Genomic DNA, 22,983 nt, shown 5'->3' on the forward strand with positions numbered 1-22,983 from the left:
GTCATCCTGAGATCAGCAGCCCAATTACACAAATTAGAGCTGGAAAGATGGCAACCTGCCTGCTAGGGAAGCAGTGATAATTCAACCAAACTACAAATTAATAGCACTATTGGTGATAGAATATCGTAGCATTGCCAAAATGGGCAGGTTTGTCCCACGGAGCATTAGCGTATTTACCGGCTGTGTGATGCAGTGCTTTGAGATGCAGCCATGGTCCACAGAATAATTCCTGAAGTACATAGTTACATAAAAAAGAAATAAAAAGGAGTACTGTACACGCCCAATGTGACAAAGTGGGAGAATGTAGAAGTATTGGATATGTAAATCCATTTTTGAGATTGTACGTAGTCCTCAAAACGTTCATCTGCTTATATGGTCCATATTTGGCAAGCAGGGAGGGATTAGTCTTCTGTGGGTGGCTCTGTTGTCTTCTATAGGTGTCTCTAAATCTTCTGGCTACTATGGGGCCTTCAAGATGGTTCATCATCGGCCTCCAAAGAACCTTTTGGCCAGAGCAAATAAAACCTGATGTTTTACTGTTCAACCATAATACTGAACACAATTCATTTTTGAACCAGTTTAAAATGAACTTTAACTCAGATTTTTGTATATATTTTATTATTTTTTGTAGGGTTAGGGTTAGGATTAACTCAGATTTTTAATGTAGGCTTAAAGTATTTTATGAAAACTTGAATATAGTGAAACATTTCTAATTTTATTGCATTTCCTAATATGGAAATCAGAAAATGTTTTAACACACCTGAAACTGACCTCTCTCACATAGCATAAATACAAACGAGGTTGGCGAATAGAGATTTTGAAAGTACGGGTAGTCCTCAATTTACGACCACAATTGAGCCCAAAATCTATGTTGCTAAGCAAGACAGTTGTTAAGTGAGTTTTGCCCCATTTTACAACCTTTCTTGTCACAGTTGCTAAGTGAATCACTGCAATCATTAAGTTAGTGATACAGCTGTTAAGGGAATCTGGCTTCCCCATTGACTTTGCTCGTCAGCAGTAGGTAAAAAAGTGATCACAAATACACAAAAACCATCATTTTTATTTATTTATTTTAATCCCATTTATATCCCGCCCTTCTCCGAAGACTCAGGGCGGCTTACAATCTAAGCACAAATCAAATGTGCTTAGCAAAATACATGCCAGTTGCTAAGCGTCCAAATTTTGATCGTGTGACCATTGAGAAGCTGCAACAGTCGTAAATGTGAAAAAGATATCACTTTTTTGGTGCCGTTGTAACTCTGAATGGTCACTAAACAAATGGTTGTACGTCAAGGACTGCCTGTATTCAGAAGCATACTTTAAAAAGTTGGCGATGTCTGTTTCTGAAAATGGGACTAGTACTCTTTTGAAAATAATGATTATTCTGCATGGCTGACAAGTCACAGATGGAAAGGAGACAACCTGGTTTCGTGAAAGAAGGACCCTGGGCACTTGTAATAAGCCAGCCTTGTGCATTCTTTCAAAACAATCCTCCATTTATATTCAGAAATAGCCCAACTAACAGGATACAGGTACAAAGGAAGAGTTAAGAGGAATACCAGGGATGCTTACCCCCTCTTTACCATATGCTCCTCTTCCACACCCTCCTGCAATAGTCCTCCTTTCCCTCCCCCCAAAAAACCCCCAAACCCTGTAAGAAGTGTGACTGTATGAAACTCTTTCTTAACAATGGAAAATCTGTAATGAACTCATTGGCAACAGAACCAGCAACACACAGCTATCGAAACCTGCCTCTCTTTCCTGATTTAAATTGGTTCTAGTGCTCTTTCAAGAAGACCATTAAAGCCATATCTGTAAAGAGTTCCAATAAGGCTTGACAAGCATGTCAAAAAGTGCTGCTTGAGCCTTACATGGCCAGATATTCTATTTTAAAAATTAGAACAGTTACAGACAACTTTAAACTTATACTGTGGGGGATGAAAGCAATTTCATTTACTTTATTTATTTATTTGTATCCTGACTTTATTATTATTTATACTTTATAGTATAAAGTGTTATTTATACTTTACTTATAACTCAAAGCAGCAAATGTATCCAATTCCACCTTTCTCCTCCTATTTTTTCCCCACAACAACCCTGTGATGTAGGTTGACTGACAGAGAACGATTAGCCCAACGTCACCCAGCCAGCTTCCATAGCTAAGGCAGGACTTGAACTCACAGTCTCCTGCTTTCTAGTCTAGTGCCTTAACCACTAGACTAGACCAAACTGGCTATCATAGTTATATCAAAGAAACACCCAAATATTTGGTTCTTTCCTCTGGCCTTGTGTTAAGGAATTTGATGGGCTCCTTTAGACTTGGGCTGATGTAAGGAGTATATTATATTCCTTGGTGTGACTGTTGCTCTTTTTTTTGTAAAGTTGTTTTCCTTCTGTTTTTATTTGGTGAAACTGCCTAGTATCTTTTTGGAAATGAGCAGTCTAGAAAATTGACAAACAAATAGACAAATCTCCTGGTGACCTTTTTGCAGTTCAGATTACTACAGGATTCACCATAAATCTGCTTTGTATTTGCCTCCTAATTCCAGCTTATTGCCCTAAGATTTCTATGTCTCTTTTCCTAACTGGCCATCACTTCCTTGCTCACCCTGTTCCTTCTTGTTAAAAAAGATTATGGTCTTTTGTCCTTTAATGCTTTTGCTTGATATCTGCCTAATCTGGGGATCTCTTGATTTAAAACCCATGCTGATTTTGTTTCCTTTGCTTCCTGTGGATGGCAGCCCACAGGCCTGATGGTTAGGGCCACAGACCTCACCATCAGCGGCCACCTGTTTCGTGGTGAAAACTCACTTCCCAAGCAACTCCTGGATGTCAGCTTTCACTCTTCAGACTCTGCTGGTGTGTTAGCCTCAAGGTTTTAGACCTGCTTGGGTTTTAGCAAAAACATCCAAGTCTATTTTTTTTTCTTCATTTTTTTATTTTTACTAACTTGTATTTGATTGCCCCCATTAGGTGTTGTGGTCTTTAAGTTTTATAGGATAATAAATTTCTATTACAATAAGAGTGCTCATGTTCACAGTCGTCATTTTGTAATCGATAATGCCAACAAAGCATTGCTGTTGCAGGTTGTGTGTGTGTGTGTATGTTGTTGAGTATATCTGTCTTCAGCAAATGGATTTGGACTCAGATCTATTTACGATTTACTAAGTTAAGAGTTCTAGGCAAGACCACAAAATATTCAACCGAATACATTGCTTCACTGAATGCATAAAATAGGATGCCACAATTATGCCTCATTCACTCATTCCACAGTAGGATGGGCGGGTGCCAGATTTCCGGTACTACATATTGCACCTAACCCAACCAAATACACAGAATCATGGACCTCATCAACCTGTGCCTCATTAGCTACTTTCAGTTTGATGGACAAATATACCAACAAATCAGAGAAGCACCCATGAAATCACCACTCTCAGGACTCGTAGCAGAGACCATAATGCAGCACCTAGAAACTATTGCACTCCCACAGATGCATCCCAAAGTATAGATTTAGTGTATAGATGACACCCTCACCATAATAAAAAAGGAACAACTAGAAAAGACACATGAAACAATCAACAATATCTTCAAAGAAATAAAATTCACAAGGGAAAAACAACAACACACTACCCTTCCTAGATATCCTCATCAGCAGAAAAAAAAATAGCAAATTAGAAACACAAGTCTATTAAAAACAACCCACACTAACCAAGTCCTCCAATACCAAAATAACAACCCAATCTCCCACAAAAAGAGCTGTATAGAGACATAACTCTGATGCGTACAAATACATTGCAACAATTCAAAATGCCAGATAAAGGACACAACCATCTGTCTTCCAGCAAAATGAATAAGCTACACAACTTCATTAAAAAGTGCTTGACCATTCAACTCATTACAGCACACCCAGTACAAGCTAAGAAAAGAATACTACCACACATTAAAAATAATTCAGAAACAACTGATTATTACAACCACATAGCATCACCACAGCACACAAGCCAACTGATGTCTTCCCATATACCTTAAGTAAACTGAAACACTCAGGAGGCCAAGGGCAAAAAAAAAATCATTAGAATATTTAGAGGAATGACTTTAACAGCCCCTGTTTAGGACAGACAGGCAAAAGATTAGCAGAGCATGTCATAAACACCAACTAGTAATCAGAAGATAATATAGAAAATCCATAATGTCACAATACATGGAGAGCCTCAAATATAGTTTCAACTGGGAATCTGTAAGCATCTCAGACCAAACTATATCCAAAAATGCTAGGGAATTCATTTAAGGTTCGCATTCAGAGAAATCAGCCATCAACAATCACATAGAGATAGATCACATGTATACACCATTCAAAAGAGGCAATTTTAAAAAGCTAAGAAGGAAACAAAAAGAGCAGAACACATCCTTTCCAGTAGCTAAAACCCAAAATAAGCAGAGATTAACACCAGACAAACAGGGACAAAACAATATCCTGATCAAGGAACTACCAAGGAGAAAACCACATTCCCACCAATATTGGCAGGGCAAGTGACTGTATAAAAAGCATAGAGCAAATCCTACACTCACCAGTACAGATGATGATACCTACCGGTAGTAGAGTAATGAAACACCTGCAAGCAAACAACCAAGCTTAGAGAGCGCCAAGAATTCTACAGTTCAGTCCTGAGTGACATACAGTATATTCTCTTTTATTAGTTTCTCTCCTCTAGATAAGAAGCCAGTGTTTTTAAGACAGGGGTCCCCATCCCCCGTGCCGTGGACTGGTACCGGGCCACAGCATGCCAGCAACCGGGCCATAAAAACAAACAAAGCCCTATCTGCAGGATGCAGGGAGCACACAAAACCACATCCCCTCCAGTCCATGGAAAAACCTCTCTCCACGTAATCAGTCCCTGGTGCCCAAAAGGTTGGGGACCTCTGTTTTAAGGAATCCCCAGTGATCCTTTGCTGTGTGATGTGTTGGCCATTACCTCATATTGGCAGTGACTTGTCTTTAATGTATATGTTTCTGGATGACTAGATGGTGTTGACCATTAGCTGGCTAACAGTGGCATCCAGGGTAAGTCACAATTTTGTCAGAATGACCGAACATGCATGGTGGGATTGCAGGGTAATTTCCATCCCTTTCTTACTTGCATGCCACATTGTGACTCACAAGCAAAAGAAAAGATGACATTGAAACGCACTTTTAATCATTTCTCTCTCACTTGCCTCCCACACAGATGCTCATGTTTGATTTGAAGTTTTGCCTACCTGCAAGCTCGCTATACTGTAGTGGCTTTTGTTGAGGTTTCAGGCACTTAGAAAAGCATGGAAAGAGACAATGTATTTTTGCTCTCAACCCATCTGGTAGAAAGACATACTGAAGACATTTGCGGTCCCTGGCCTTTTTCATGGCAGTTTTCCAATTCTCATTTTTGGGACGACAGTGTCAGCTTTGATAGTGATCTTCTTGTTCTTGGGCTGGATGATAATGTTTGGCCACAGCTGGCTTCCTATCCTGACTATGGCATCATATCCATTCAGACATAAATGCATTGGCCAGATTTAATTAATGCGCTATGTTAATACTTTCATATTTGCAAGGAAGGGTAAGTGGTAGGCAGTTGGACAGCATAGGAAGAAAAATCTTGTCAGAATTTCTGTGCTGGCAGCAGAGTTTATTATTCCCACTGCTGGATTGGATGACAGTGCTGACAAGGACAACATTTAAGTGAATATTAATGCACAGAACACCAGTCAGCCAAGTTTCTTCAGGACACAAAGCTTGTTGTCTCTTGAGAGATACTCTCAGATAAACTGGCTCAGGTCCTAAACTGATCCTGGCCTTAAATTGCTCCATAGTTCATTGGCCTCCTCTGCTGGAAATCCTGATGATTTTAGTCCTGACCTATTCTTATGGAATGATACCCAGCAGGAAGCAACTTGGGTCCAAGGTCAACATATACAATAACAAAATGGTAGTACCTCAATGCCAGAACAATACAGACTAGTCAATCACATTTCCATTCACATAGAACTTTTTGCCAGGCAATTTCACTTGCTTTCCTCCATCATTATTTCTTCATCATTTCAGTATGCAATTTAATATGCAAATCCTTTTCAGCACTTCATTGATACCTTGATAATAACTATCTGAGATGGAGCAGGAGGAAGAGTGATATTTTATTTCACAATCTCTGGTGACTGTTTAATTCAAAGTTTTAATAGTTTATAATATATGATACAATCAAAATACAAAACTAAATAGTGGAAAAGATGGGGAAGGGAGAAGGGAGTAGAGAAGTGAGGGAAAGGAGGGGGGAAAAGAAAAAAAATGTGACTTTAAATATACAATTGTCAATCCTCTTTACATCATATTCATGTCCTCTTTATCTCAGATTGAGTATGTTTCTGGCCCTACTGATGGACAAGAGTTTAAAATATTGGGGATGCTGGAATACACTCCTCTGCTTTAGGCAACTGACCAGTTATTCAAAATGCTAGGGTTACTTTTTTTTTCATTGGCCAAGTATCAGTTGGTATTATCAACTAATACCTACCTGTTCCATTGGGCATTCACACTAAGCAAAAAAAGAAAAAGAGTGCTGAGAATATATGAGCCACATCTCTTTTGTTGTGGGTTCTAATCCGTCCTGTGTTGTGTTCTGCCCAGATCCCCTTGGATATTTTAACTGCTATGGGCATAGGCTCTTCTGGTTATGTTGTGGCTTCCTTCCTGGTAATTTTGGCTTTGGCATCAGGACAAACAGGGCTTCCACTGAGAAATCTGCTCGCATAAAGTCTTAACTGGTGCTTCATAAACCACTGGAAGGAATCTTGATATAATCCAAGCCCTTACTCAGTGCAGAATCCCCTGCACATTTCTGACAGGAGATCATCTAGCTGTTGTTTATGTAATAATAACAAAAAGAGAGAGAATTCATCACTTCATGTGGCAGCCCATTCCATTGTGGACTCATGAGAGAGTGCTAAATGCATTTATTTTTTAAAAAAAAATTCCCTGAAAGTTAATTTTCCCCACAAAGAAAGAAGAAGAAATCCCAAGAAATCCTTGTAAGTTGGGAGGTTTTTTTACATGCCCGTAAGTATCATGTGAAACCATCAGATACAGTTTCAGAAATGGCCTGTCACACAAACTCTCAGGGCACAGCAGTGCTGATTCAAGCAGGAAGAACTTCTCCACCTATTCTCCATTAAGAGAATTTCCTCTGGCTTAATTCAAAAAAGTTCTGCCACTGAAGTTGTTAAGACTCCTTTGGTTTTTTTTAAAATGTACCTAATAGCCTGCTTAGGCAAAAGCAGCTTCACCTTGGGTAAGATGGGATTCATGCATTTTGCCCATCAAAGTAGACAGCTGTATGTGCTTTGCTGGGCAAGGTACACCCATCCTCCCTTACAGGGAGTGAGCAGCTTTAATGCTGCTATGCAAGATCTGCATGAGAAATGGCAAACCTGGACTAATTTACTTGGCAGAACCTGCCCCCCAGCACTCATATGGACCAGCTAGCTAAAGATCAGGTCCAACCATCTCTCAAAACATGCCTTCTTTAGGGAGAATTATTGTGTTTTCCCAGCAGTAAGGGAATCCACCCATCTGTTTTCTTAAGTTGTCCTGCAGCAGACATGTGAGGCCGGCACCAGTTTCTGGCCCAATGGCTGAACCAGAAGAATGCTTAGCAATAAGAGTAATGTAACTCTTAAATACTAGTGTACTTAAGGGCCACAAAGAAAATGCCCTGTTGCTCACTAGGACAGCACCAAAGATCTCAGGTCTAAGGCAGCATTTACAGTTAAACAATGCCATGTTGAAGATGACAGACAACATCTCCAGGTGATTTTTTCTAGATCTCTCATATCTAGAGATAGCCAGATTAAGGAAGGCCATGAAGATCAATTTGCCTCAGCATACCTGGTCTGCTCTTGTTTCTTGCCCCTACAGCTAGGAATTGATGATGAAATATCCACCACAAATTATAGTCACTATTCATTCCTTAGATTTATATCCTATCTTTGGCTATTCATTCATTAGATTTATATCCTATCTTTTCCTCTGAGAGCTCAAGACAAAATACACAGGATTCTCTCCTGCCATCTTCCTCACGTCTGTCCTGGGGAAATAGATTTGGCTGAAAGACCCTGAATGAGGCCATCCGGTGAATTTTCATGGTTGAGACTATTCTTCATAAAGTTTCTTCTGCTTCAAACTTCTTGCCAATCCATTTCAGTGGATAAATCCATTAACTACTCCAGTGTCACAAACTGAAAATACAAAACATTACATGATTTGCAAATGATTTAAAGCACAGACAAGGTCCACCCTTATAGCAGCAGAAATTCTCTCAAGTCCTTATGGAGGAAGTGGTAGGTCGGAGTAACTTGATGGAAGAAATAAGGCACAGATTTCTGTTTACTGTAGAGGGAATTCTAGAACACACTCAGAGACTATTTAAATTGAAAGAATACTTAATCAGGGAAACTGAATGGAAGCAGAAAATAGAGCAATCAGAAGAGAGAGAAAAGCTTCACCACCAACAAAAATCCACATCTTAACTAAAACAGTACAAAATGTACACTGCATAAATGTAGTGAACATAAGACCTACAGTATGGATTTGGACTGGAGTAAAAGTCTAAACAAGGGACGCGGTGGCTCAGTGGGTTAGGACGCTGAGCTTGTCGATCAGAAGGTCGGCAGTTTGGCGGGTCGAATCCCGAGTGCCGCGTAGCAGAGTGAGCGCCTGTTACTCATCCCAGCTTCTGCCAACCTAGTAGTTTGAAAGCACGTAAAAATGCAAGTAGAAAAATAGGGACCACTACGGTGGGAAGGTAACAGCGTTCCGTGCGCCTTTGGCGTCTAGTCATGCCGGCCACATGACCACAGAGACGTCCTCGGACAAGCGCTGGCTCTTCGGCTTTGAAACGGAGATGAGCACCGGCCCCTAGAGTCGGAAACGACTAGCACACACATGCGGGGGAACCTTTACCTTTACCTTTAAAAGTCTAAATGTTGACTTTTTAATATTCCAAATGCTTCTGGAATTTAATAAGCTAGAAGCAGCCAGCATGGTTTCATTCAAAGGAGAAGCTGACTGTCAGTTCACCTTGGGCAGGTAGTTTAAAGGGAAGAGATGTAGTCAACTGATCAATGAGAATCTCAAAAACAAAACCTTGCATCAGGGCTGCATAACTCAGCAACTGAATAAGGCTTTGAATGGCATTTTGAAGAATAGGAAGGCTGGCCAAGGAATTTAGGTAGTCAGGAGGTCTAAGAAATGAAAAAGGTCCCTTTTTAAAATATTTGTAAGGCTTAATGTGTGTGTGTGTGTGTATGGATCTTTGGTCATTCGGGGTTTTCCCCGCGTAGAATTGAAGGTGTAGGAGCAACGTTTCGACAGAATCCCATCCGTCATCCTCAGGCTGGTGGCTTCAGCTTCCTTCTTCTGGGAGAAACATGTGGCTGCTTGTTCCTCTTTTTTAAACTGCCAGAGGGGGTGTGTTCTGTGGGTGGAGGTGTGCTCTGATTGGGTGGGAGATTAAGTGTGTTCTGATTGGGTGGGAGTGTGTTTTGAATGGTGGGTGTGTTCTGATTGGGTGGGGGTGTGTTTTGAGTGGATGGGCTGGCCTCAGCTACCAGCCTTAGACCTGAGCTGGTGAGTTGTGCTGCTTTTGTTCGGCTTCATGTTTGTGGTGGTGCCATGTTTTTATAGTGGGTGTCAGTTTGCTTATTGTGTAGTTTGGAGGGGTTTAAAGTGGCTGATGTTGCAGCTGTAGTTAGGTTTCTGTTTTGTGGTTGTGCCTCGTTATCATTGTGGGTTCGGATTTGCTTTTTGAATGTTTGTGTAGTGGTGATGTCATGTGATGTTATCATGAGTTTGGATCTGGTATCATTCTTGGTGGTTGGGACTCGTCCGTCAATCAAGGCGAGTTTCCAAATGGCTGGTAGGCGAGAGGTATCATCTCGTTTGTTCATGCTGTGGGGGCATATATAACTTTGTGCAAAACGTGCTATTGCACATGTTATATGTAGCACTAACTCCTGCTTTTATTCATCATTAATAAATTAACTTAGTCAAAACTGATTCTCATATATTTTATATGTCACACTCAGGATAAAAGATTGAGTTTCTCCTGGAAAGTGTATGAGAAAATCTCGAAGATCTCTCCCAGTTAGAACTGAAGGTATCAGCCAAATATGCTGGATGGATAGATAGCTTTGGAGTTTCAGCCAAATATGCCTGAACTGTATAAGAACAAAGGAAGCAATGATAACAAAATTCCATAACAGAGGGCCCACATTATATATCAACTGTTGAAGTTCTTCACCACTTTGAAGGCACTATTACCTGATTTCACTGTTTATCTCTGGCTTTATCAAAATATCATGATTACAAGGTTAACTTCTGCATCCTGAGGACTGCATCCTGACAAGGGAAGAAATATGACTGCATGACTTTGAGGGGAGGAGAATAAAATGTAGACGGAATGTGGGGACGTGTATTCATTGGAATTCCACATTTATATTTGCATTGAACATCCATGGCTGACAGTGATAAAAATACAAAGCACAAATACAGTACAAAATCAAAATATGAAAACTGCAATAGTGAAAAGCCTGGCAGAAGAAACATGCCTGGCTGCTTTTCAAAAGGCAGAGAAGGCAGCTTGCAGAGACTGTCTTCCAGAGCTTGGGAATGAAACAGAGAAAGGACTTCACCTATGTGCCAAGTGACAACCTGTTAACATACAGATAGATTCTTAATGGAAGAAGAGATCTCTCAAGATATCTAGGCCCAAGGTGTTTAGAAGATTCACTAATACCTTAAAGTATCCCAGGGTAACAACTGGGAACTAGTGCTGATCTTTTAACATGGGCATCCCAGCTACCATAGTTTGTATCATTTAGAGCAGAGGTCCCCAACCTTTTGGGCACCAGGGACCGGTTCCATGGAGAGGTTTTTCTGTAGACCAGAGTCCGTGATTTTGTGTGCTGCCTGCATCTCGCGGATGGGGCTTTGCTTGTTTGTACGGACTGGTTGCTGGCATGCCACATCCCAGTACTGGTCCACGGACTGAGGGTTGGGGACCCCTGATTTAGAGCAGTGTTTCTCAATCTTGGTAGCTTTAAATATGTGGACTTCAACTCCCAGAATTCCCTAGTTAACTTTGCTGACTGGGCAATTCTGGGAGTTGAAGTCCCCACATCTTAAAATTGCCAGAGTTGAGAAACACCCAGTTAGAGCTTCAAAACACTTTCCAAGTACAGTCCTCCACAAAACCCCATGTGAGCACCTGATGAGATGTTACAAGACGTGAGTAACTGTTGCTAAATCTGAGTACAGTAGTTAAGGAAGGGGCATACCTGGTGTATTAGCCTTAAACATACAAAAATGGTCCTTATCCCAGTCACCACCTGGAAATGCAGGAACAGTTGAAGACTCACCATCATCATCATCACGATTTGTTAATGTTTGTTAACATTCCATAACAGAATACTAAAGAAATATTGAAATAATGTTTAATAAACATCCAAGAAATCATTCCATAAAAGTCAGAAACAGCATCTATAGTCAGTCAGTTCCAATTCACACATTACTCACACTGCTACTCTTCTTTAACTCTACAATACATTTTGGATAAGTGGTGATCAAATAACCTATCTGCTATTTTGTTATTTGCTCTGCACAGCCTCCCAGTCCTGCCCCTGGACTTTCCCTGCTACAAAACACCAGTAATGTTTCCTGGACAAGTTTGTCATGATGGAAGTGTCTCAGAATTGGAGGGCACTACATTACAGGAAATGATCCAACATAAATTCTTATTCTCCTGATTCCTAGAAACTTATTGCCCCAGAAAGTGGGTTATTTACCTCCCAAAGGTTTGTAGTTTAATGACCTTAAAACAAGTTGCACAAACAAAGGTGGGGGAAACCACACTTTCTTGCAATATTAAGGATCAAAAGATTTCCTGGGAACAAGGCACAGTTTTTGGCCGTGGAAAGGTTGTAACAGTAGCAAGACACTTGTGTTGGATTATATCACATTAAAACAGGATGGTAGTTATAGCAACTGATGCAGGGGCTATACTTTAAATTCTGTTGGTGGGGACAGAGAACCAAACATGGCCAGAACATAGTTGAAATTTCCACTCTCACATCTTCTCCCCTGGGCCTCACTCTCTTACATTAGCAAGATCCCACTGCCAGGAGAAAGAAGACAATTTTCCTGAGAGAGGTCAGCAATTTGGGTGTGCATTTGATCCATCTTGAATTAGATGCTAGTTTTCTCATTCCCAAGGAATCTTGGGATCTGTAGTTCAAAGTCAAGGGAACATGAATTTCCAATAGCATCTCTCCAAATAATAAAACCCATAATTTAGAAAGAAGAACTGTTTTGTACACACAAACAAGACTCGGGTTCTCTATTTGGTTGGGATTCAGTAGCACAGCTTGGTTGTCAGCCGGCTACTGTCTGTAAAAGCTTCTGGCCAATCAGTTTTTGGATGCATGTTTCTCATGCCTGAAGTTGCCTCTCTCCATGCTTTTGGTGAATTTCAAATGCTACAGCAAGAATATAATGGAACACACTCTAATCCTTCTGGATTACATTCAACTCACATCAGCGATCTGCCCAAAAGGGAGTAGCTAAACCACATGGGCTCAAGAGAGTATAAACAAGACAACCTAAATATGTTCCAAGGGACTCTGTATAATTTGTGCAGAGTACAAATCATAGACCAATGTTAGGCCTCTTTATTGTAATTTGAATATAAAATGAAAGAATACACACTGAACTATAGGTCAAGAACCCCTATTTACTTGATCTAGTTGAGTGAAAAAATAATAATTCTCCAGGATGCTTTGTATTGAGGACCTTAATACACATTAAGGACGTGTGTGTGTGTGTGTGTGTGTGTGTGTGTGTGTGTCCTGAATATATAATTGCTGAGTTTCTTCTCCTAGTTTTTCAGAAACTAAATCTTGAGCAATGGCAGGAAACAGAATGGAACTTGACCCCACAGTATACACCATGATGGCTCCTCACCTAGTTTGCCTAACATATAACGATGATTGTATCGACCTGCTTTATCTGCAACCAAAGTTCTTGGGCTGCTTGTAAGTCATTGTATGACAGGTGACTGAAGTAAACTCAGTAAAGCAAGTTCTTCCACAATTCGAGGATGGATGGCAGGATAATGAACTTAGGCTCCATGGACAGGGGTACTACAGGGATTTGTTTTCTGAAAATATTATGAAAAATACCTAGTACATTTCCTACTCGTGCCCAAACTGGTCCATTCTAACTTGGCATGGACAACTTGTCTGCTACAGCATTCCAAGCAGACTGGCGGCAGCTACTTCTAAAGGAAGCATCACCCTTAAGCAGTAGCAACGACATCTGACCTGGGACGGTAATTTCTGCCAACAATAAATGCTGACCCATCACCAAAGGCGACCAGGACACATGCTGTTTCCTTGAGATTATTTCTTTTCCACAACTCTCAGATTTATTTCCTAAAAGGGTGACCCTGGCTTGCCCTAACAGTGAATCTACTGGAACAAGCATTCAACTTGCAGCAGAGCTCCACATGCACCAATAAAGGCCTCATGCCACAGAAGGAAGGGCGGTCACAGAGTCAGGCACCAAGAATGGACTGGACCTCAGAAATGACCAGTTAACAGCTGGCGCCCATCCATTTCATACTCTTTTGTTACAAACAAGCTTCAGAGAATTTATACCCTACCCCAGGCCCAGCAAACCACCAACATAGTCCTACTTAGATGGGACCAATTTCAGTTTCAAGGATAGCTATCTTGCTCCTTCTGAAACCATTTTAACCCGTGGCAGTGAGATCTGAAGCTGGAATTTGCACCTACCAATAAGTAGTAGATGGCTGTCCACAAGAGCATAACCCAGCAGCTATTAGACTGACAGCCACGAAAACTGACATTTTTCAGGAATATGTTGGTTCAGCAAATCTTAAAATAGTATGTCTTCTGCCAAGTAGAGACTTTAAAACCAAAGTCTGGTTTTATGCTATTGAATTAATATGCTATTGAAATAATTAGTGTTTTAAATATCTTGAAGGGGTACTTAACAAAAGTCATAATGTTTGCTAAATTAAGAGTCAAATCCTTAACCAATCAGAAAATTATATGTATTATGTGGAAGAGCTCATCCATAGATAAGTCGACCCTTGAAATTTCAGTCAAACTACCATGAAAAATTTGCTGAACCGTGAATTTTTAACTGCAGTGACAGGTGGGGAACTGCAAACTGTTATGTCATCAGTTATAAAACTGCAATTTTAAGACCATGACAAGATTTAAAAACTCTGAGCTCTGGTCCACAGATAACCTGAACCCAATTTTTGGCGTAAAAGTTTTGGGCTTATCAAGTATATACAGGATGTTCTGGTTCTCAATCAGGTCATGCTTAAAAGTTTTGTCCCATGAAGAATAACAGAGCGATGCCAGCTGGCAATTTAGTGGCAGTTCACAGCCAGTCTGTGTCGCCCTGTAGTCTATTTTCCAGTGCAGGCGTCCAACCAAGTTTTTTTTTAAAAGTAGTTTATTCTGTTTCTTATCATTAAGTACAACTCCGTATCAAATTATGTATGTACGGTATGGAAGTTCAAAGGTTTGGCACCATAATTTGTCTTTTGTTCAATGACACGAACCTACTAGCATGGGAAATTATGTTCACTGTTCTGAATGGAGATGATGGGCGTGGAAGTCCAACCTAGCTGAAAGGCTCCAACGCAGACCAGGTCCTCACACCAGCTTTTAAAAGAATTATAAAAAATATTGGCGTGGAAACTACCCTGTATTTTATATTAGGAATAGGAAAGTAAGGAACTAAAACACAAGACTAAGCAAACTTTTATTTTATTGTATTTTTTTTTAAAAAAAGCGAAACAAAGTAGTGAAAGCAGTGCATTGTGTTAGACTTTCCAGGCATATAATCTCTTAATTGGTTGATGGTCTTTTATGGCTACTGAAGATTTTCATCTTCCGAAGATTTTGGCTGGGGGCAAGGCAACAACTTTTGCTTTCCTATGTAAATGTTGGAATTATGCAAAGAATGCTTATCGGTATGCGTTGGTGTCTACTACATACCTCCTATTCTTAGAATTCGTCACCCAAATTTGGTATCAGAAGACATCTTCTTCACTGCTCCAAGCAAGTGGAAGGCATAAAGAGGACAAAGTAGAATACAGGTGATCCTCAACTTACAATCACAATTGAGCCCAAAATTTCTGTTGCCAAGCGAGACATTTGTTAAGTGAGTTTTGCCCCATTTTACGGTCTTCCTTGCCACAGTCGTTAAGTGAATCACTGCACTTGTTCAAGTAGTAACACGGTTGTTCAACTGTTCAGTGAATCCGGCTTCCCCATTGAGTTTGCTTGTCCGAAGGTCGTAAAACATGATGCCATGACTCCAGGACATTTATTTTATTTATTTTATTTTTTTAATTCCATTTATATCCCGCCCTTCTCCGAAGACTCAGGGCGGCTTACAAGCTTAGCGGTAGCCTTCATTCTATGTATATGCCTGCTTATTAGGGCTTTCACACACACACACCCAAGCGGCATTATTACAAAGTCAGCTTAATTGCCCCCAACAATCTGGGTGCTCATTTTACCTACCTCGGAAGGATGGAAGGCTGAGTCAACCTTGAGCCTGGTGGGATGCGAACCTGCACTAATTGCAGGCAGCTGGTGTTACTTAAGGAGGCAGTTGCCAAGCACCTGAATTTTTTTATTTTATTTATTTTATTTTAATTCCATTTATATCCCACCCTTCTCCGAAGACTCAGGGCGGCTTACAATCCATGGGGATAGTATAACGGTTGCAAGTGTGAAAAACAGTCGTACGTTACTTTTTTTTCCAGTGCTGTTGTAACTCTGAACAGTCACCAAGTGAACTGTTGCAAGTCAAGGACTACCTATACTAACACTGACATTCAAAGGGTTTGTCTGACTAGGAGGGGGTCTTTGTTATGAATAGAGCATGGCGTCACTTAATTCATAAAGTGGCCGGTTTCAAACACCAAAAAGCAAATCTAAAGAACGGTTCTGTTACTTGACACTCCCTTAGTTAGGATGGGAATGCCTCTTTATTTTTAATTTTTAAAAAAAATCCTATTCCAGGGGAGAGGCAGATCAGCTCTGTAAAATACAAGTCTTTGAACAAGGGAACCTGACCTATTTAGACACGTGGTTTTCTACAGAAGCTTCGAGCCACATTTCCTTTTAAGAGAACATCTCACGGTGTCCTGCATATTTACCAGCAGGACTTCGGGGCATTGGTAATAAAAACACAACAAGAAAGAAAGAAAGAAAGAAAGAAAGAAAGAAAGAAAGAAAGAAAGAAAGAAAGAAAGAAAGAAAGAAAGAAAGAAAGAAAGAAAGAAAGAAAGAAAGAAAGAAAGAAAGAAAGAAAGAAAGAAAGAAAGAAAGAAAGAAAGAAAGAAAGAAAGAAAGAAAGAAAGAAAGAGAAAGAAAGAAAGAGGTCCTTGACTGCTCAGGATCAAGCTACTCCCCTCCAGAATTCCCAGCTAGTGCTCGACTTAACAGTTCATTTACTGACAGTTCAAAGTTACAACGGCAGTGAAAAAAAGCGACTTATGATCATTTTTCACTCTTATGACCGTTGCAGCATTACCAGGGTCACCTGATCAAAATTCAGATGTTTGGAAACCGACTCATATTTATGACGGTTGCAATATCCCGGGTCACATGATCACCTTTTGCGACCTTCTGATAAGCAAAGTCAACTGGGGAAACCCATATTCACTTAACAATCATGTTACTAGCTTAACAACTGCAGTGATTCACTTAACAAATGTGGCAAGAAAGGACGTAAAATGGGATAAGCTGCTGTCAGGGCTTTTTCGTATTCTTACAAGCACTCTGCCCTTGGAAGGCCCCAAGTTTAAAAAAGTAAATCCCTCTGTTCCTGAAGGGTGTTAAGAAACATTGTTTAATGAAAAATTAACAGTGGGAATCCAAGTCTAGTTTGAAGGATTATTATTCAACCAGCTTACAATAAGATTCTTAAAAGTGGAATTAGTCTTGGAAAGTGGGGCAGGCAATTCAGGGTTCATGGCAAGGTAAAATACTCTTTTTGGTCACTATTTTTCTGTGACCAAAGAAATTAATGGGATGATTTGTAGTTTGTAGACTAGTTCCCTGCAGGATGTTTAAAATTATTTTCAGTCACGCGTGGTGTATTATTTCTTTCTCTCTGCTTTCAGCCGCACTCAGTGAACTAACTTCCTGCTGGCAAACCCTCCTGCTAGGAGACAGTGGTTAGCCTTTTCAAGACTACATGATTGAAATTATCGATCTTGGGTTAGTGAGTATCACGCCCTGGGGTGGACCAGCATTTCTCTAAATGTAGTCCTTTGTTTCAAGATGAGACAGGAGCCTAGCGCACAGATTAGGATCTGATTTAAACAGACCCCTCTAGAGAAATGTCCTGGCACTCCAAGGGTCTGCCTGCTTTCAGATTTTCTACCACCGAGATGGAGCTTCTGCAATAGCCTGCTGGACATACTCCATCCACAGACCTAATGAAGCGGCAATTCCCATGCTTTTCTTGCCTCCGCAGAACTGTGTTTGCTTAATGGAGAAGGGACAGCTGCAAGCGAAGGCAAACAAAGTCTCAGCGGATCAACAGGCCATTAGCTAGCTGTAGATTGCACAAGAAGTTCACCAACGGAAAATTATGAGGGGGGTGTTGGAAACCCATCTCCTAAACTGGCAACAGGTTCAAACAACAAGTGGCCTGATGTTGCTACCAAACGCTTCCATAAAAGTACTCCAAATATGTGCTGTTGGCCTTCTTGATCTCCCCATGGAAATGTGCTCCACAAGCAGCAACTTATTTATTTATAGCTTTCTCTCTCTCCCAAAGGAAATACTAGGCATGTCGCAAATGCTTAGGCTGGGCTGGATTTCAAGCACCACTGAATTCAGTGGGGAGAGATTTTGAGTACTCCAACTTTCTTGTAGAAAAGGGGGCCTTGAAGAATGCTTTAATATTACCTTATTAATATTAATGCTAATTATTTGACTTCTTCCAGGAGAGTTCCTCTCCATTTAAAAGCCAAAAGCCCTGGGATATCACTTGCCTTCAAGTTCATGCCTCCTCTTTTTAGATGTTTAGCTGTGGGAACTCATACTACTCAGAAACTTTGCCTGTAATAGCCACCAGAGTTAATTGTTAATGCTAACAGGACTAAGGTGACCCAGATTAAAGTTACCATATGAATGCAAGCATCAGGAAATAACCTTAATCAGCCCCTTTCTCTCAACCCAACTATCAAATCAGTCTGGTGTGAAGACAGGCATATTCTATATGCATCCCCTAGAAATGCTTCCCAAACCTGTTTTACCAAAAACTGGATAAAAATGTTTTCCCCCACCCTTTGGAGAATGATGCACAAACCCATTATCCTTCACAACAGGGATATTGAAATTGACTTAAAAAAGATTGCCACTTTAGTGAAATATATTTTAAAAAATCTCCCAAAGTATTCCTAAAAAAAAAAGGTAAAGATTTCCCTGTCAGTTGCATCAACTATAGGGGACAGCACTCATCTCTGTTTCTTGGCAACCAGTGTTGTCCGAAGACATTTTCCATGGTCATGTGGCCAGCACTACTATATGCCAAAGGCACCAGAACATTGTTACCTTCCCACCTAAGTGGCACTTATTTATTTACTTGCATTTGCATGCTTTTGAACTGCTACAGTAGGTGGGCAGGAGCTGGGGCAAGGAACGAGAGCTCACAAAGGATTCCTACTGAGACAAAAATGGTAATTCGTTGAAATGACATAAAAACCATTCAGTTAGGTTGTTTTTTTATAATACAGGTGGTTCTGAAGTTACAACCAACCATTCAGTGACAGTTCGAAATTATGATGGTGCTGAGGGAAGGGACTTGCAACCAGCCCTCTAACTTTGATAAGACTTTCTGAAAGGTGATTTCTGAAGGAAAAAGTTGGAGAAATCTCCTAGATTTGAAGATTTTAAAATCTTAGAATTGGTGCAGAAAGACTTTGGGTGGACTCATTGCCACTAGGTTGTTCCTCTAGCCCAGGGGTAGGCAACCTCGGCTCTTTTATGACTCGTGGACTTCAACTCCCAGAATTCCTGAGTCAGCATAGCATAGCTGACTCAGGAATTCTGGGAGTTGAAGTCCACGAGTCATAAAAGAGCCGAGGTTGCCTACCCCTGCTCTAGCCACTAACAACTTGTGTGCCAATGTCTACGTTTTAGAATGCAAATGTCTATCCCAAATGCTGCAGAAAGGCTCTCTAATGCAGAGGCTCCTAAACCTTTTACTAACTTTCTTCCCTTTAGTATAATCATAATGTACACACCTCCCCTAAAAATCCAAACACCCAAATGAACAATGAAAACAGGAGTCCTTGGTGCTCTCCGAGCTTGCTTGTTTTCTTGCAGACGTTTCATTACCCAAACTAGGTACCAGCACTGATGATGTTACTTAGTTTGGGTACTGAAATATCTGCAAGAAAACAAGCAAGCTCAGAGAGCACCAAGGACCCCTCATTTCAACCCTGAGCTACAAATATTCTCCTTTACTGGTACAATAAAAACAATGCAGTGGGAAAAGTGGATTTATGGTAATGATATAAGTAAAAGGTTATTCACACTTCCCCTGGACTCCCTCTGCGCCTCCCAAGAGAAGTAGACCTCACAATTTGGGAAACCCTGCCCTACAGAGAGTTCTACACAAGGGAACTTCTTTTTGAAGGGCATATTAAAATTTAGGGTTTTCTCCTTGCTTCCGTCTGGCATGGGAGCCATTTGCATTGTATGCTGTGTGGTTTTGCAGCACTTTTTTCAGTGCACACCTGGTGTTTGCATAATGAGTTATTCTGGGGACAGCTTGACTCTCCACTCAAAACACATGGAGGTAGAAAATCAGGAGCCTGGTAGAGCCTTTCATGACTAACAAATTTTATTTAAAAGCGTAAGCTTTAGTGAGCTGTAAATCAATTCATCAGATGCAAGGAGCAACTAGACTGAAGTGGGATCATAACAATGCCTCATAAGTAACCCACATCTGCAAAACCAACCTGTCTTCTCGTCCCTTCCCCCATTCCCTCCCTATTTTAATGCTCCATCAGTCTAGCCACTCTATGCATCTGATGAAGTGAGCTGCATCTGATGAAAACATAAAAATATGCCTTCTGATTCTTTTGGTACCAAAACTAACATGGTTCTCTTTCATGATGGCACAGTGCACTATTGCAGGCTAACTCACTACCAGCAGTTCAATCCTGACAGGCTCAAGGTTGACCCCAGCCTTCTATCCTTCCAAGGTTGGTAAAATGGGGACCCAGATAGTTGGGAGTAATATACCGACTCTGTAAACTGCTTTAAAGAGGGCTGTAAAGCACTATGAAGTGGTATATAAGTGCTATTGCTATAATGTCTACATGGTAAGTGCAAGCATGGAGAATGATAGTATGAAATAGTAAAAAAAAACACCACTTTGGAATTTTCAGATTTGCTCTGGAGCGTAAGGAAGTCATGGCCAATGTAGATGTAAATACAAGTACTGCTGTGATCACAATTTGATCCTATTCCAATAATTTGGAATTGTTTCTTTGGTTCTGTAAAGATAAAGAACTCCACTGATGGTCACAACTCATTACAAGCAGGAATTCCAGTCATTGTTGCAACATGTTACAAATGAATAGCACATGCTGCTGTTAAATAGATAACCATGATCTATCCTGGTTAGTAGCAGGATTGGAGGCCACAAATGTTGGGGGAAAAAATCCAAAGAAAAGACATGGCAAACCGCTTTCATACTGTTGCCAAAAAAAACTACATGCTTGACCTGAGGGAGACTATACAGGAAGTCGAGTTATGACTGTAATGGAGCCTGCCCTTCATGATCATAACTCACAATAGTCATAAATGGGGATCACCCACATGACTGACTAGATTTTATGATCTTTTCTTAGACAGTTGTTATGCATATGCCACAATCATTAAGCAAACCATTGTATGCTATGGGCTAGTTTTGCTGAAAACTGGAAGCAAATGCAGGTTTTCAGCAAAACCATTATAAAATGAGGTCACATGAGCACAGGACAGTGCAAATGGCCCTACATGCGGCCTAGTTATTAAGTGCCTGAAGGGCAGTCACATGACCCCAGGGTGTGTAGGAGGTGTTAGGCCTTCAAGTCCAGGTAGTAACTACTCCCAGGGAAATACATTGATAAGGAACCAGCCGAAAGTTGAAGACTACCCATACTTAAACTTGGACCCAGGGAAATTTGCCTCTTCTCTAAACTAAAATTTCTGTTGTATACACATTATATTATTATAGATCACCATATCCAAGTGTTGTTGGTTATGGTTACAGATTAAATTCAGGTAGATCCCAACTTACAACCACAATTGAGCCCAAAATTTCTGTTGCTAAACAGGACAATTGTTAAGTACATTTTGCCCCATTTTACAGTGGTTAACTGAATCACTGCAATTGTTAAGTTAGTAACATGACTGTTAAGTGAACCTGGCTTCCCCATTGACTTCACTTGTCAGAAGGTCGCAAAAGGTGATCAGATGACCCTGGGACATTGCAACTGTCATAAATACATGCCAGGTGCCAAGCATCTGAATTTTGATCACATAACCACTGAGATGCAGTGGTCATAAATGTGAAAAAAAGATCATGTTACTTTTTACAATGCTGTTGTAACTTTGAACAGTCAATAAATGAATGGTTAAGTTGAGAACTACCTGTAACTTAAAAAGCCAGTACTTGGAAAGTTCCTATTTTTAATCAGCAACCAACTCTGCAATGACAGGCTCAGCTGAAGGGGAAGCAGCACAAAGGAAAGCAGGGGTCTTCAAACTTGGTAAGGTAACTAAGGTAACATACGACCAACAATCTTTGCTGGCATGGCAAGTTGCTAGTTGTTTTGGAACTGTTGGTGAGACCGTTAAAAGTCGTTGGCGCTGTTTGAATTTGTTCTACCAGCAGCAAGATCTGACTGCTGGCCCAGTGATGGATTCTACTGCAAATCAGGGCTGTTTCCAGAGGAGGCAGAGGAGGAGAGGACCTGGAGCTTATGGAGCGAAGGAACTGGATGAGGCTGTCTGCAGGCCCAGAGGAAGAGAGAGAGGCTTTTGGAGGAGTTGGTGGCGGCGGCAGCAGCGTGCTCCAGGGGCGAAAAGAAGCAAGGCCTCTTTAAGGAAAAGGTGGAATAGTCAGGATCAGAAAAAGGAAAGAAGGCGAGGTTGTCAGAATACAAGCGAATTTGAGGGCTAATCCACATGGAGCCCCATTTCCATCTGTCCTGTTTGCCATCATTCACTCTCTAGAGACTAAAATGGACAATGTGAAATTTGAGCGGGCCCCGAACAAGGAGTATATATCAGAGGTGGTGACCCTTTGAGAGCGGTATGCAACGAAATTTCATTTTGATGTATGCCGATTGGTGTACATTCAAAGTGACAATAAAGTTATCATTTATGATTTGTGGACTTCAACTCCCAGAATTCCTCAGCTAGCGTGCCTGGCTGAGGAATTCTGGGAGTTGAAGTCCACAAGTCATAAAAGGGCCAAGTTTGAAGACCCCTGGGATAAAGCAAGATAGCCCTGTAGCTAAGGGAGACTTTGAAACAAACTTGCTATCTTGCTATCTTACAAACTTGCTATCTCACATTCTGAATACCAGTCAGGTAGCATACAATATAAATCCAGGACTCTAAATCCAGATCTCTGCCACACTGATGATTTTGAAGCTCCAAGGCAAACCAACAAGGGTTGGAATGAGAAAGTCCTTTCCAGGCTATCTCATTTCTGACAGGAGATACAGGGCCATAAGTATTCATTAAAATAAAAAATTCTCTCAAGATTAAAAAAATAATTACTTGCCTGAATTTCAAACTGCGTTTTCATAACAGTTTGAAACAGGGATCATA

This window comes from Vipera berus, assembly GCF_964194415.1.
Source record: "Vipera berus genome assembly, chromosome: 2".
Taxonomy (NCBI): Eukaryota; Metazoa; Chordata; class Lepidosauria; order Squamata; family Viperidae; genus Vipera; species Vipera berus.